Here is a 17,473-nt window from a genome sequence, read left to right as displayed (position 1 = left end):
GAAACATGTCGGAGCAGTGTCCACCATTTTCAAATCGGTTCTCGGTCTGTCGTACCGTTTTTCAAATGAACTTGATTACCTCCGAAACAGCTGTAGATAGAAATATAAAAATTCCAGAGTTCACTCGGTTATTAAACGGAATGCGGCCCTCTCGTTTGAGGTCACATCCAACCACTGTTTATTTGTTTTGGGGTAAATAATTTTGAGCAAACCGCGAATTGGGTTGATAAAAGAGTATAAAATTTCGTAGCGTAACAGGGAATGATTTCCTAGCCGCGTAGCCGGCAGTAATTCGACCCAAACTTGGTACACACGTTCTAATCAATGACTCTAGTGACACACGAGATTGAGTAAATACTGGGCTAAACCGCTCGTTACCGCCAGCAAAGGAGATCACACGCCGCAGATGATATAATTATCCTAAACGGCGTTGGTGACGCGCGAAAAGATTGGCGCGTCGTCGATGAAATGTCGATAATTGCGTATCGGTCCGTCTCGAATTCGCCTTTATACCTCTTGACTACGTACGAAATTACTTGACTATGGTGTCTTTGGTATCTTTTACGCGGACGGTGTGATGGTTGCCTGTCCCAGTGGATATATAAGTGGATTCCAGGCTGAATGGTATGCGTTTGAAACAAGGGATTATCAAGAGAAATATTTTTCGACTGGCTGAATGGAGTCACATAAACCTAATAAATTAACCTCTGTTGGAATTTAGCTGTATTCGATAATAACCAGGTTCAGTTAAGAATCTTGGTTTGTTGAATTAGCTTTCTTGGGATTTATGCACACATCAATGATGTTTTCGTTGAATCAAAATGAACTTTTATCTAATACGATAGAAAATTACGCGTCCAAAAACACTGTTCACTATTGTTGACCTCAGAATTTCATTATGCATGGGACTCCGAAATGACAGTTTGGGACAGAATTCATATTCTTCTTTCAGAATTATAAAAGATTCATGCAATATTCATGTAGTATATAAACCATGTTATACGGGTGACAACCACAGAGAAGCATGTAACGTAAAAATAAAAGATGCCGTAGCTTTGATCCCTGAAATATCATGCCCACATCAAAAGAAAGCTTCCATTATTTATTGATAATTTTTCAACAAGCTGAAGTATGCAATTTATGCTGATGTAAATGCAAGCTACAAACAAATTTTATGCAAAATATCGATGTCACAACGGAAACAAAATTGTCGCTGAATTTACTACAATATCTGGAAAAATGGGGGACTGGTACAGATTACTGTTGAAGCTAGATAGGTCCTGCGGTATATTTATTGCGAGTTACTTGATCGACGGTACGATTTGTCATGGAGAAAAATTGCAGTTATTTCTGTAACGCGAATCTGCCAGCTCCCAAATTAGTTTATGCAACAATAATATCCGTCGATTGATTCATTTGCGGTCGTATAAATTATATGTGTATATTGTATGGAAATGAGGATGCGACCAAAAATAGTACAAAACTGTTCGATCAGTTTCAATAATTGTATGCATTAGTTTGTACAAATTTCAGAGTATCAAAAAGTCCCGATTGGCATTATCTGTAAGGTGTATGATATTTTTTATATCAATTAAAATCAGTGTTGAAAAAAGAACCGAGGAGTTGTTGCCGTCAACAAATCCGTGCCACGCTTGGCATCTAATTTTCACCTTATACAGAGCATCGACTCTGTGCATGCCAGGACTGAAGGAACGTTAAAGTACTTACTCAGAAAGTAACGAAGCGATATCGGCGATAAATCATTCAAGGTACGCATTTGGTAGCACGCATGGGTTATATTCCAGACTTCCAGGACTGATGATACATCCTAGACGTGGTTGCACAATTCACTTCGGATCACAAACTTCATAGGTTGATGAGGTTTTCGGTTGTCTTTTGTTGATCGTTTATCTTTGATTAGAATCTTTGGTGAATTTGCATGGAATAGCGAGAGATGGGAATCTTTTCCGATTACATGTCATTTTTCATTTATCCTAGCATGGTTTATAAGACAAATATAATAATATAATACATGTATAAAGATATAATAAATGCTTGGGGTCAAATCAGACCGTCAATAATGTATTATCTTGGTTGGACAGTCCACATGTCACTTCCAATTGACAGTTTGACAGATTGAGAGTTTTTACGTGTCCATCGCATCGGTTTTATTCATAGACTGAAATTCTATTCGGTCGAGTTGAACCTAGCCATTCCAACACTGCAACGGCCACTCTGAAGCTTAACGAAATAAACCCCAGTGAGAGGTGTTCAGATTGAGTATTTCAAAATTTTTTAGATGCCAGAGAAAAAGGAAAATAAAAATACAGAAATATATACCCTTGCTCTTGTCTATGCTAACCTGTCATAACCTATGGAAGGATGAAATTATCTTTAAGGATCTGTTGGTTAGGTATATTAACCCGTAATGATCACACTTCAGTACAGTTTCAAACTGATTACACCGGTCCAATTTGACCCGGGGAATCTTTGAGCGATTACTGGGGCAGGACGACGTATTACATTGCCGTGAAAAAATTTAGAGACACAATTTGAACATTGGAAAATATGTTCTCACTGAATGAATTGTAAAATACTGTCTTGTTAGTCTGAAATAAATTCATAACATTTTTTGCAAAAGAACGTGGATCCTCACTCTTGAATTTATAAGTTTTTCAATTTTAATATTACTTCGAAAAATTTCGATACGGTACTCGGAAGTTATATTAAATTTAAAAAAAAAATCGTTTGATACAGTGTGTTTCAAAAAACATATTTATTTTGAAGGTTAATGATTTAGGATCTGAGCGGTAAAATAATTCAATACAACCCGAAGAGTTTATTTACTCATTTTGCTACTGATTATATCAACATCCTCATCTTCCTCGTGAGGCGTGAACGAAGATTAATCGATATCTGAACAATCAATAAAGCACGATCAGCGATGAAAAAAATTGTTTTTAGAAAGTTAGGTTCAGCACGTGACATAATTTATATTATTTTAAATACATTTGACCAACAAATGGCAGCACAATAATTCAAATTTGAAAAAAGAGGGTCCGTGAACATTTTTTTTGCAAAATACAAAGCATTTTCTTTTTCTGGGGAAAGTGATAATTCCGATTCCCCATTATTTTGCATTGTACAAGAAGTATTTCTCGAGGTTTCAGATAGCGTTCAAATTTTATCCTTACTTCAATATAGGTATAGTCGGACTCTCAACTCCAACAACCGCCGTTTTCTTTTCGTACGTTCCTCACCACAACGAAACCAGAACCCGCTGAACTTTCAACTTTCAGATCATGTTTCAAAATCTGAAACAATTACAATGAATTCCACGCAAAGCTAGCAATATTTTCAAGCCTTGCAGGAAGTATTATTTTCACTGGCTTGAAAAGGATTAATTATAAAAACACTACCGTTACTATTCAATTTGTCGTTCTGCATCTGCGTTCTAAAAAATCAGTGAAAAATTACGAATAACTTTAGATAACATTAACTTTCTAACGGTGTAGGTTGTATCCAAAAACACCATCAAATACCAATGCAACCCTACGTCGACTTGCACCATCAAAAACCGCATGTAATTCTTCGCATATAATTTTTTCTCTTAGGTCTATACAGACGATGTAATTCGAAGACACACCGATTTATTTTCGTCGATTCACGTTGGTAGTCCGGGGGTAAAAAATCCACGGCAGTACCTCACCTCATATATGTTGGGTAAAAGTTTGAGCGTATGATAAATTTTCGGCGTCCAGAGAGATTTCAGAGACCACATATCAGTCGGGGTCTGTAGCTGGAATGTGAATTTGATAAATCTCTACATCGTGGGTAGCTCTTCAACGATTCGTTTCAAGCAAATTGAAACTTGAAGTAGAGAATGATATCGATTGAGGAAGGCTATAAGTCTGTCTCCCCCTCCCCATCCGTGGAGACCCCCCTGACCTCAGAAATTTATTGAAAGCAAACTGCGAGCTCTCCTGAAAGGCGAGGCCATGTTCCACATCACATGCGCGAACCAATATGGGTAGTTTATAACAAGCTCATATACTCACCAATACTGCCCGCCTTCGCCTATGTATGTATATTGTATACCCACTTCAAACTTCCCAGCAGTCCGATCAACAGCCTCTGCATCATACTCTGCCCTTCTGTGATAGCTCAGAGTATCTGAATTACTTCAAGAAAACTCCTCCGTTACTGTCTGTAGTATGCCCGTGGCGTTGCAAGGGAAAGTAAATGTATGTATTCTCCTTGGGCCTCGCTAAAAAATTATCCTAAAAACATTGGGTTGATTCGAAATTCACACGAGTTTGTCGTTTCTCCTACTGTTTCCATATTTTGATATTGTAATACCAATAAAAAAAAAAAACCCTAGTTAAGAAAAGTTCCGTCAATAGGCTTACACAATTATTACATCAAATTACGGTTGGTTGATACAGAATGTTATCTCTGAATAACAATTGTAATCAGGAGTCGTTATCATATACCCAAGTATTCTTTCACGGAAGTTCTGCATATTCAATACCAGTGTAAATTGCAACAGGCGTCAATTGTAAAACAGAATTGTTACTCCGAGATCATGCGAGGATATTAGCGTCAATCCGTGTATCGATACATGTGACCATCTGTGCCGTTATTGCATCGATCAATGTTTGGCAAAGTTGAACGAAGTCATTCCTATGCTGTGTCTGGTTCTTTTTTGTTTTTGGTTTTTTTTTCAGAGTGTAAAGTGTAAGTCTTATCCGAAATTGACCCGAACCATAATTGACTAAAAGTGATGTGGATTGGAATTTAAAGATTATAATAATTGCAGTAGCGGATTTAGGCCATAATTAACAACGTTGTGAATTGTAACACGTTAATCGGTGTCGATTTAAACGCTACTCGAAGTCAATCAATTTTTTCATTCGCAAGTTTTACACAATTCGGGTATTTTCAGGATTCCATGAGTTTGTCAGCGAAACATTGTACAGCTGAAAGTAATCGAACAAAAAGCTCGTGAAACGAAGTGAGGCTGAAAAAGAGTACTTCCACTTCGAATACTAAAAAATCTCATCGCACTCATACCAATACACTACAACTTGTGCGGATTTGGCCAAGCAATCGTTTCGTTGTTTATAACTTATGTTTAACCGTTCATTGACTGCGTTCTGGCGAAACGTTAAATCAATTATACGACATGACTTGACTGAAATGGTAATGACTCGGTAAGTCTGTTTTACCGATATTTGTTCCCCTTAGTAGTAGGCACCCCAAACTACGACGGTGTTCACTTGGAAACTCCTTGCACATAAATGAGATGTGTCGAGTGTTTCGTGTATGTGTACCTCCGTGATGCACTGTCAAGGTCGCAATGACTATACGCAAATCATGAAACCCGATTGACTAATACCAATTGCCACGCACTTGCAACAATATTATAGCCAATAATCATTTGCATGTATTTGCTTGCGCTGGTATATTCAAATCATTTGGGGCTGCTGGGTAGGATGTGTTAGCGATGTTGGGCTTCTGAGTTCAATTTGAACCGTTAGTATTTCCGATTTGGTAGTAATGTTGAACTATCCGTACTTGAATATGTCTTCAGCCCAGAACGTGTTCGATTCCAGGTGTAAAAGATCAAATAATTTCCGAATTATCGTGGCATAAACAAAAATAAGAAATAGCTTTGTTTTACCTATACGAAGGACTAGTAAAAAAGAATGAGTTGAAGAGCCAAATAATAACAAAACGAAGACGATTCTATTCTAACTCTGATCGATTTCAACGGTTTCTTTGTGATATATGTACTTGCTATACCTAATCACTGGAATTATTTTATGTTGGCGGCTTTCTAACTATTTTCTGTATCATTCTCCCTATTCCAACTACTCTTCCTGAGTTCACTTATCCTACATTCAAGTCTATAAATTTTGCATGCATTCTCGCGTCGTCGGTTTCCGACTGCATCTCTGTTAAGGGGTTAGATATACCTGGGTAGGTAGAAAAAACAAATCGATTTTTTTTTTAAAGTGTTCAATCGAAAGTACCATCCTTTGAGTATCTAACCTAGAAATTTCGCCAGGAAAACTCGCAGTAATGACGAAGTTATAGCGTTTTGTAACCGATTCGTTGAGCAGCCACAAGGGCATCAAAAACGGAAGAATGAGGTTGACACAGCAAAAGAAAAAAGGTGTAATGGAAGCATCGACATCTCAGGAAGATCCATCATGTGTCCTAGGAATCGACGGTTTTATACAAGATTAGAATGAACCAGTTATTTCACTATCAGTGTAAACTGTACTCAAAACTGTAAACGCGTTTTTTTCGAAACAGTGTTTTCAAAATCGGTTCCACAAATATGTCCGCGACTACTGGATCTATCGGGATCTAATTTTGCACAGTTAGGTTTCACACTATAATCCAGTATTTTTCGAACCGTTTTTTCCATCCCCGGCTTAGTTTTTTTTTTTTTTTTTTTTTTCATCGTTAGTACTGAACAATTTTGAGGCGAAAAATCGTGTGTTTTTTTCGAAAAAATTAAATTTTTACAATCCGGCTGAATAAGTATTACTTTTATCTACCTATATGAAATTTTGTTTTCACATAAAAAGTGGCGGAGACATGTCTGGCATCGCAAACGCTATCAACAAAACCGTCCCAGAAGAATGACTGAAATTTTCAAACAATATAGATAAAATGTTATACTTTAAAAAATATGTAATGGTTATTCAATAAAATAGAGTTTTATAGACGAAAAAAAAGTCTGAAATATAACCTTAGTTTTAGCCGTACCAGGTACATGTAACCCCTTAATCGATCAAGATTATCATTATTCAGCGTTTCTACGGTGTCCTGAAACTGAAATTTTTTTTCATGTGAGAATTCTTCTGCAACACAACACGGCAAAGTTGCATAATAGTAGAATTAGCTTAGTGGGGCAGGGTTGAAGTTCCGATTTTGAAAAGTTCCGAAACCACCTTATTCCGAATTATTTGGTGGTGAAACTTGAAGTAAAGAAATAAGACTTTCATGATACAACAAAGTTTCAAATGGTGGGAAACTCGACGACTTAAAGCTTACAAGATTTCGAAAATTCAAGTTACAATCTAGCAACGTTTCGAAAAGTAAAGTTCCGATAGAGTAAAATATTGAAAATTAAAATATAGATCTGAACTGAAAATCTTCGATCATTCGGAATTTTTATGTTTCAAATTTTTCACATTTCTTATTTCCGCACTTTAGGAACTTTGATTTGTCGGGTTTTGGTTCATTCGAAACTTTGATGATTCGACAAATTTTAGTTTCTTTACTTTAAGTTTCCCCGCCAAAAAAATTGTAATTTATCATTTTCGGAACTTTCCAAATTCGGAATTCAATCCCGCCCCAGCTTAGCTAACGTGCATGCCTATACAAAACTGGCCTGTGCTCAAGTATGATTTTTATCTATTTCCACCGGTAATTTGATCTTCCTCAAGCAAGCAAATATCTTGATTTATGTGCTCAAACGCGAACTTGAATTGTCACGAACAGGTTTATAGGCAGTTACAGTTATCTCTAATTTATTCCATGAATGTAATTTTATTAATTTCTATTATTACAAAACTCCGAAATCATGAAGATGCAGAACTCGGTAAACGCCGCACTATCCTCTAATCATTAGACGATCCGAACCATCTTTAAGGTACAGTTAAGAGAGACGATGGTTGTCAAAGAGGGAATGAAACATGAAGACATGTCCATGAAGTATAAGTAAACGCAACTTAGCTTTGGCATGGTGAACTTTAGAAGGCTTCTGAGAACGTTAACCCTCCGTATGACCTTTACGCTTCAAACGTCTATGCACGTGATGCGTATCCTGCTCTCACCTCGTTTGTAAGGTTAAATTAAAACATCTCATAATCGGATATTCAAAGTTTTTTTCCTTACTTTCAATGTATGAATTCTCAAAAACTATGCGTTTTGAAGATGCTTATGCGCTGTTATGAAACGTTTTCAAAGCTATTTTAAAGATTGTTTAGCTATCGATGCTTATTGCACGATAATTTGAAATCAGAATCGTGATAACTTTCATTGTCAAAGAAATACATACATCAGCCTTCCCAGCTTTTGAGAAGATTCCCTAGTTGTCAGAAATATTACTTTACAAAATACACCGTTGCTTGAAAGTTTGACCACCACTCATGGAATTTTTCAAATTTCGAGTCATGGTTGCTGACAATGGTTTTTTACTCGATATCAGAGACCGATTGAATTTGTCACTGTTGCTGTATATCCAGGTTTCCAATCGATTCATGTTTCAATATTCTAGAGATCATACAGGTAGCCTCCTTCTATTTGTGACATTTAACTGAATATTGATATCGTGTCAAGTGCAGAGTAAAGCTCTAATATCACGTGCCTGTATATTCAAGAGGACGACTGAGTGTTAAACCTTCGAGAAGACCATCCAACTTTGAAGGAATACGGTACGACGTGTGCTATGAATAATACACGTACGCATACGCGTACCTTGAGACGAGCTGGTCTTATTTCAAAGTGGGTGACGACCCACCCTTCCCCCCAACTTGAGTAACTCTTGGAAAGTTCGTAGCAACTCTTGGAAAGAAGTATAATAATTCCTTCCGAATTAAAAGTATACAGTAATGTACATTATTCTTTTCAGTGTGTACCGTAACTTCGAGAAGTTTCTTTTCTTTGAATACACTGTATATAACACGTGCAGGATCTACACGCAGCAGCCATACCAGTTTCACGAGTTTCCTTTACTAAAAAATGTATGATTTCTTGTTTGCCGCTTTCTCTGAACTCGCAACTTTTATTGCAAAAGTAAAAATTTCTATATCACGAGATTAATGCTCGAGGCTCGGATTCAATATGAATATTCGAATTTTACTGCAGCCGATTTCTGCATGCGGACCTGCACAATCGCAATCACATTAAGAGTTCCTACCACCATCCTCTCGAACCGAGAACCAATTTCAACCCTCCGCGGTCTACGGATTTCTTTATTCGATCGCAACCCAACGCTATGTACCAGCGATGCAGCTCCAGATATTATCGGATCCGTTGGCAAACGACGTTTAGTTCGAGATAAGACCTGCATCCCCGACTCAGTCCAGGCACCGGTTACTCGACGGTGTGCTATTGACGTCCTGTCAAGATTCGAATATAGAAATTTGAGAGTTACTTCATTTATGGCATGCGTACCTAGATTCTTTTTGAGATGCGGGATCAGACGCAAAATCCAACCTCGAAACCCGTAACACGACGTATCCAAAGTCTACCTAGAAATCAACCAACTCCAAGACTGGACTTTTCCATCCCTCACACTTTACAGTATAATCTTCCTCATACATATTTTTCTCGCATTTCCTTCCACCAATCAATATCAAGTTTTTCAGTTTATGCTTCCTACGTTTCCTAGTGATGGCATATGCGGACCTTTGTTTTGTATTCGTGGTTTGAAAACTTTCGTATGATTGTGATGAACGTATAAACCGTTGACAATCAGCCGAAGAATATTGTGTGGATATCGAATAGCTACGTATCCTAAATAAAACCGAGTAGCAAATGATAAATTAATTCGTACTAATTGTGTCCAACAGCGTGAGTCCCTGCAGTATGTGTGAGACAGATTAAATTAAGCGTATGTACCGAGGTAGTATATCCATTCTCCGTTAATTTGTTCGATCGATCTCGCAAATTCGAGCCAGCCCGAGGGTAATTCGTGCGAATATTCATCAAATTAATAAACGCGTTTAGCGAGTGTCTCGTTAAATCTCCGTATTTAATCATTCGATCATTATTTTATCGAGGGTTAAGTTGTTCCAATTTTACAACACGCTACGTGACGTTTCGGTCGAACTCAAATTCCACCTTTCTTTTCGCAATCGCCGTTTTTCTTCGCGATATTTTACCTCACCTCTTTCCGCACTCGTTTATCTCTCGCAAAATAACCAAGTACATTAAAATTCGTACATTGGAATGACGCACCGGCATTGAAGAGCGTAGGAAATGCTGTGAATCGTCAAACAAGCATGGCGCAGAATTTGCGCACTCGAAGCACGTATCCAAAACATTCCAGAGGTTAACTGCACAAGTTTTTGGCAAAATTGCTCTGGGAAATCAGACAGTCACTTCTGCGCCGGTACGATTCAGAATCTCCATTCCCGAGTGCTAGCGGAACCTGGAGTAAATCCTTGTTCATCGAGGCGTTCTTTCGCTGCATCTTTCATAAGTTGGGTTACACATATTTTCGAAATAAAACAAGCATCGAGTCTCTGGAGCCAACCATGCAAGCGTTCGTATTAAATAGAACTTTTTTCACGCGAGGTAAAGATTGAAACGGGAAAACAAACTGGAGGGAAATCAAGACCGCAGGGAACTATCAATATCTAGCAGAGATACCCATGCGAATGGTGGGTATAAATTGGTACATTTCCCACACTGTACTTTTCGAATGGTTTGCTTCGCTCGCGATCGGAATATGCATATATTCAAATGGCGTTGCCCCGTTTTCCTCCTCATTACCATTAATCGCTCCAAGCTGCGCCATCACTATAACTGTTCAACTGCTAACCGCCACATCTTTTTGCAAAAACCGAACATTGGCACGCCCACAAGCTTCGGCTAATTTCTGCATTGCGAGGCGACTGCCGATGGAAAGTAAAATTCGCTCAAAGTTTAGACGATCATGATTACAGTTAATTTTCAGACAGATTTAGTTCAGTACATTACTTACATTGATACAGCTGCAAACTGCGAGATGCCTGTTTAAAAAATATGTCAGCTTCAGACGGAAAACAGGAATCAAAACTTTGACTAGTTGTAACGGACTTTTGTTCGTTTGTGTTTGACCAAATCAGTTATTTGTGTGAAAAACTATGAAAAAACATTTTTGTAGCACATGTTCGGAAAGTTGGAATTTTCTAAGTAGTAAATTGCCTATTTCTGAACAGTGCGGTAAGACGACGCTTGCGCATGCGCTTACTGGAAATTTTCATTTTCCACACTAGGGCTTTCTTGGCACATGCGTGCTTTCCGATAATTTAATTTTACGCAGCACCAGTGACATCATTCGGCTGAGTTTATTCCGAAGTTTGCACGTTTAGATTAGGTTTCATGAAACTGTCTATGCTTCTGGACCTCATGATCGCCCTTAATTTACTTATTACAAATAATTGTATTAGGTTCGTTTGTTTTTTAAATCGAACTTTCCTTTACCGGTGTAGGAAGAAAAGAGTCTGTTGTGCTGTTTACAGCTTGGCTTATGCTGCAAACTTCACACTTGTCGGAAATCGCTTACTTTCCGCCCTTCTTACACAATATTTTACATTTATGGCCAGTAGATTAATAATATATTCAGGGTGTTGAATATTTACGAACGTATCTGGTGCACATTATACAGACACCGTCAAGAATATCATGTCAGTCTATACAATATTGATGTTTTCTGTAATGGGGTCATTTTTCGAATTATCAGAACCCTTTTGTACCTCACCCCCACCGATTTGATTATTAATGATAATTCGACACAACACTACTGACAATCGTACTTGATCGCTCGTCAGATGTGATCTCGTCTAGAGACGATCTTGAACTGAACTCTAGCGAAGGCAACTGGCTTTTATATAATATAGCAAGGCAGCGTTCCGGAACTGGACTTCGTAGTTAGACTTTTCAGGTAAACACAAGTCGATAGCTAGGTTCTCGTGGCTCCGATCCGGTCCCCTTGGTCCAAACCCTCACCACTTTCTGTTCACCCGAACGCTTCCATTTAACAGAATCATAGTACCGATGTTTTGAATAATCGAAATGTACTTTTCAAATCCAATTTACTGAAAATTGGAAGAATCGCAGGATTTCGATTATCCGAAAAATTAGTGTCACTGTTTTGACGAAATGAAGAACCATCAAATTTTGAAAAAACACGAACTGTACTTTGTGATGTATACTATTTACACAAAAATTAGAATCAAATTTGCGGGGGTGAGGGAAAATAGTATTTGAAGAATTCGGAGAACGACCCAATAGCAGACGTTGACTTTAATTCATTACCTGTACCGAAGCACGATATTATGTTATGGAATTAATCTTCGCAATATGTTACTAAACTGTTGTTGAGTGCTACACTTTTCTTTTTCGTCAAAAACTTCAACAATATTAATGACGTGTGTAGTATTCTTTGGATTCTTATATATTTTGAATTAATTACACGTTGACTTATCGCTACATTTAAAATCGAATTCAAATACTACTTGCTCAAATTATCCGCAGACCGAAAATAGTATCATTTTATTTCTACTTATTTCTTACAAATGATTTGGGATCCAAATTTCTTTTTGTTTTTTTTTTTTTATCAACTCGAAAGACGATGAGAAACTTTCTCATTTTTTCTTTTCAACCATTCAAGACTCTGAAAACACGCTATGAAATAGATGCCGTTATCAAACGACCAGTGGAAACAAGAAACAAATGGACCGATAAAGTATGAATGAAAATTTTGCTGAAGTTTTCATTTTTCCCACCTCTGTTCCAACTCCTCTCACACGTAGCTGCCACAACTATCCCATCGCCTCGATGCCTTGCGGCACGTTAACGATCAGAGAATATCCATCCTGTACACTTGACGCAGCATAGCTAATCGTAGAATGCTGCATGAGATACGATGCGCGGAATGCCCGAGTACTCAGTCGAGCCTCGGAAATCCGTTTAGGCGCAAGAACCCGTGAGATTGCAATGTCTCTGTCCGGCAAACCGGGCTGGATTGCTTTCTAACAAGTCGTATAACGCCAGGCGGCGGCTTGATATTGCACTTTTGCTATCAACTCAAGGATGCCGCGAACCAAGGTGACAAACCGTCCTATAACTTCTTCACTGATGTCTCATTGGACCTGCGTGATGCCCACAGGCATAATTATCGCTGATAACTTATTGTTAGTATTACGAGCAGCAGCTTAACTACAGCGATAGAATTGCTGGGCCCAATTTACTGAGAGCGTGAAATGTTCCTTGATGCAAAAAAATTTTAACAACAAACAAGCACGTTAACTAAATTAGACGCACAATTTGTGGTTTCTTTGGGATTTATGGGAGCTTTTATGAAATTCTGTGTTAATTGACGAGAATTGGGATTTCTTTAGTTATGCTGAATTCATTACTGAACTCCAAATTTGAGTAAGTTTTGGAAAGAAGTCTTTTGATATTTCGTAAAACTTTGATTTCTTCACGTCAAGCTTCGCTACCAAATAATTCGGAATTAGTCGCTTTCGGAAATTTTCAAAGGAGGAATTTCAGTCAAGCCCCTGAAAATCCTGCTTAACTCAATAATCGTTGAGACGAACAACCAGATTAATTAACTAATTGAAAGAGACGATTACGTACAGAGCCAAACTAATCGTATATTAAACCTCAATCACACCACAGGCATAAAATCTGGCATATCACGGCGCTGGATACCAACGAAGAAACCTTGCCGCCCGTTATCTCTAGCCGCACCGCTTCCTAACAACCCTCGACAGTGGACTAGAGAAGAATCACTGGTTGAGCAGTGGACAACCGAAGGAGGGAATAGGTCGTATAAGAGGATTCAGAATTCGCTGACTTTCCAATATACCATGCGTCTCTCCTAGTTGATCTATAGGCAAACCAGGATACATTCACCCGGATGAAGTCACCCTCCTTTACACCCACGCGCATAAGTTTGTCATTCTAGGATTTACCGTTTTTATTTTACTTCCCGCTGCATCCTCTATGCTGTTTCATCCGACATGTTCTATTTTATTCAACCGGATATCAGCCGCCGCTGATTCAAATATTGCTTTTAATTATTCTACAATCAGTACAAACTAGATAATTACATCACTTCTGAATCGATGATGGGAAGCTAGAGTCAGTTCGCAGATTTTAAACCAGTTCTGTAATACTGTCAAATCCTAAACGGCTTCTGATGTTTGTCAGATAGTTTCGTGGTAATATTTCAAAAGAGTTTCTTGGAATAAGGTTTGTCATAATGCGATTAGATGAAAAAAATTACGTAAAAAATACGCCCGGTATAATAGCCTTCTATAATGTGCCTTATTTTTTGTTTTTTTGGTTGGTACACTTTCGGTTATTCGCAGAAATTCCATGGGACATGTCAGTGAAAATTTAAGTGAAATAGAAATGGATTAACAGGAATGTGCCAAATTCTGACGGTAGAATAATGATTATGAATACAAATCAGCGAAAGTTTCTTCACAAGGTTCTTGAAATAATCTGAACTTCTCTGGAGTATTTTTTCTGAAAGATTTTTGAATTTCAGTAAAATTTCCGAATGCTTGAAAGGTGTAAGAATTTACTCCACGAGACGAATATTTAGTAAGCGTATTAGGAAATGTTCGAAACAGTTGCCAAACTGATTATTGATACGCAACTATAAATTCGAAAAAAAAACACATATATGTTTATCCAGTATTTTCATCAATTATGCATTCAATCAAAATATATTGATTCATCACAATCACAAATAGTATTAGAGGAGGCCTGTTGATTTTTTATTTGAATCAATGTAGTTGCATTATATTTTCGTATTTCGTGGAGTTCTTAGACCTGTCGATGATGGAATTCAATGTCTTACATCTAAATCGACGAAGTAGGTATTATTCTTTTTCAATTTCAACCTGATTGGGAACCATGTCATAAAACATTCGCATACCAAGACAAAAGCGAATATTCTCATTTTGCGTGAAAATCGTCAATTTTCCAATGTTTATGAAAATCATGTCATCAGAACAAGAATTCCGTCTGGAGTTTATAGAATTTACTTTGTATAATTGCCTGATCAATATAATAAATCAATAAAAAAAAGGAACAATAATAAACCGAAGAATTCAGAGAAATAGTCTAATTTGCGTCTCACCTTTTTCATCATTGTCATCTATGCTAGCGCAATCCACATTACAATCTGTATAATATAAATAGTTCGAAAACTATATACTATATAAACTATAATAGTAACTGAAACAACGGAGGCCCGTCCAATGGGATAAAAATTAGAGGTTTGTCTATGTTTTGACTGAGACTTCGACATTCTTTAAACGACCACAAATATCCATCGCTTTCTATCTGATCGTCGCATCAACACTGATAAAATTTTGTAGAAACGCTTACTATTTTGACATAGTAATCGATAGTACGTGCAAGTGAATAAGGTGTAATTATGGATTATAGTGTCCAATTCATGAAAATGTAGTAACAGTACCATTTGTATAGTAACGGATACTATGCAACCACATAATTACCTTCACTGTCCAACACAGTAATCATTACTATTGGCACATAGTAATAGATACTATGCCAAGTTACGCAATGTTACTTTGGAATTTTATCAACTTTGTTTAAGGGGGCTTCCATAAATTACGTAACGCAAAAATTTGAATTTTTGAACCCCACCCCCTCCCAATGTGACATAACACATTCCGTCAATGAGCCCCGTTTATCGGAAGAGTTTGAAGCTAATTATTGATAAGAGATAAATGAATTGTTCAACGAGAAAATATCGTTACGCAACAACGATATCAAGCCACCCCCTTCCCTAGTGTAACAATTAAAGCGTAACGAATTTCTTGACCCCCTCCCTCCGGCGACCGCGTTGCGTAATTTATGAAAGCTCCGTAATGTAAAATTTGGAATAAATGTTAATTTTTTTGTTTTAGGTACGTCTTAACGACGGGCCTGGATTCAACCGTCGATATACTAATAGACTCAGGACAACAATGTGGAGAACAGATCTCGCTAATAGCTTAATAACTTCAAGCATTCAATTAAGGGTGAAGTGAATTTATCTGTGTTTATTGCACATTAAAATACTCCAAGTAGTAGTAACAATCTAATGAAAACGACATCACTTACCAATCTCACACGTTCTCCCTTTGTTAACTTTGCCGATTGTGAAATCTAACTGGCGAAGTCTATGCGGCGTGTCGGTAAATGATATTGGCACAAGTTTATCCCGAACATAATCGGTCACTACCGTTACTTATCCCGCGGTCTCGGTTCTCATACCCATGCTGGTTTCCCAGCACGTCAACCATCACGAGAATCTCCTCGCGGTTGCGAGACCCATTCGTGAAGGGCAACCCGCGCCAATAATTTTCGCTTCCACTACCGATTCGCGGACTGCAATTTCCATCCGTGTGTCAACCACCCTGGCGTAACCCCTCGTATCGGGTCCCCAGGAGGCCAGCCCGCGAATCCCGTACTCCGCACAGACTCGCCCTCGTCTCATGGTTAGCAACAAATTAATTTCATCGTGCAAGTCGTTACGATCGACACGCCGACAGCCGTTCACTCCCGCAATGCCACACTGACCGCGTATTTATGCCTAGACAAATTTTCCTTCAGCACTTACTACTTGCTGGCGCGCCGTTCGGAGCAATACTGAGCAGATATTGTCGGCTCATCCGGTTAGCCGAACGTGGCGCTGATTACATAGGTCAGGTCGTGTTTACGATTACCTACTCGGTTCTGAACCCTTTTTTCTACTATATACCATTCGTTCGGCCTACTCTCGCGGGCAACGGCCTCTCTTTAAACGAATCGAGTAGCTGAACATAATTATTTTATTTTATGTGAATGACACACAAATGAGGAAAATTAAAGGCTAACCGGAATAATAAAAATAAACTGAAATTCGTGTATCATCAATATTATAGTACGTAATCTCTGAATCGTTAACTGAGAATTTATAAAGGCGTTTACGCTTGTGGGACTTCGTGAGTCAGCCAAGTTTTATATCATGGACTAGTTACGTTCTTTCCTAATTTATTGGTCGTTACCGTGATACGGAATCTCGGCAGATTTTATACATTCGCAACATGTAGTTGCCAAGACTATGTGCGAAGTTCCGGGAATAATGTCGATATTGTGACCGCCACAATGTGACGCGGAGTGGCTACTATGTGACTATAGTAACAGATAGTACGCATATCACGCGGTAACAGTTACTATGCTTGCATACTTCGGAGCACCAAAATGGCAAACCTGTTACTTATTTACCATGTTTCTCTGGTAACCGTAACTATAATTTTAGTTACCGTTACTATAAAATTTTTCCATCAAAGATAGAGTCTTGAATAGTTGATTTAGGCATATTCACAATCCTTCAATCTCAGTATTTACAATTAATTGTCAAAGTTTTTCAGGCTGACAAACCTTTAGCCACCGAACCTATTTACAGAGACCTTTTGCCACCAATTGAGATCCTAAAAATTCAAAACTACCGTACAAACAAATATCAAAGGTCCTTTATATTGCTTAGAGCTTTGTATTGCTAGAAGCCTTAATCCGCCTCACTAATTTCGAAATTTATAGGACCAAAAGCTTTTAATTTTAGAGTCGACATCGTCACATTTTGTTTTTTATCTGGCAATTGGAAACTGTAAATACCTAATTTTTGCGATTCTTGAGTCCAAAAACTGTTTACCCGAAAATTGACGTAGGGTAA

The 17,473-nt window shown here is 38.0% G+C and overlaps 1 long non-coding RNA gene across 1 annotated transcript; it reads right to left on the bottom strand.

Annotated features, from left to right (window-relative positions):
* Positions 1–2,111: 2,111 nt before the first annotated feature.
* On the bottom strand, positions 2,112–3,881 carry LOC124176592. Its single transcript, XR_006869420.1, has 3 exons — positions 3,647–3,881; positions 3,195–3,314; positions 2,112–2,241 (listed from the first exon to the last, which is right to left on the bottom strand). It is a non-coding gene; the product is annotated as an uncharacterized LOC124176592 (long non-coding RNA).
* Positions 3,882–17,473: the final 13,592 nt, after the last annotated feature.

Source organism: Neodiprion fabricii, chromosome 2 (genome assembly GCF_021155785.1).
Source record: "Neodiprion fabricii isolate iyNeoFabr1 chromosome 2, iyNeoFabr1.1, whole genome shotgun sequence".
Classification (NCBI taxonomy): Eukaryota; Metazoa; Arthropoda; class Insecta; order Hymenoptera; family Diprionidae; genus Neodiprion; species Neodiprion fabricii.
The sequence above is the reverse complement of the archived record's forward strand: the minus strand, read 5'-3'. Positions and strand labels throughout refer to the sequence as shown.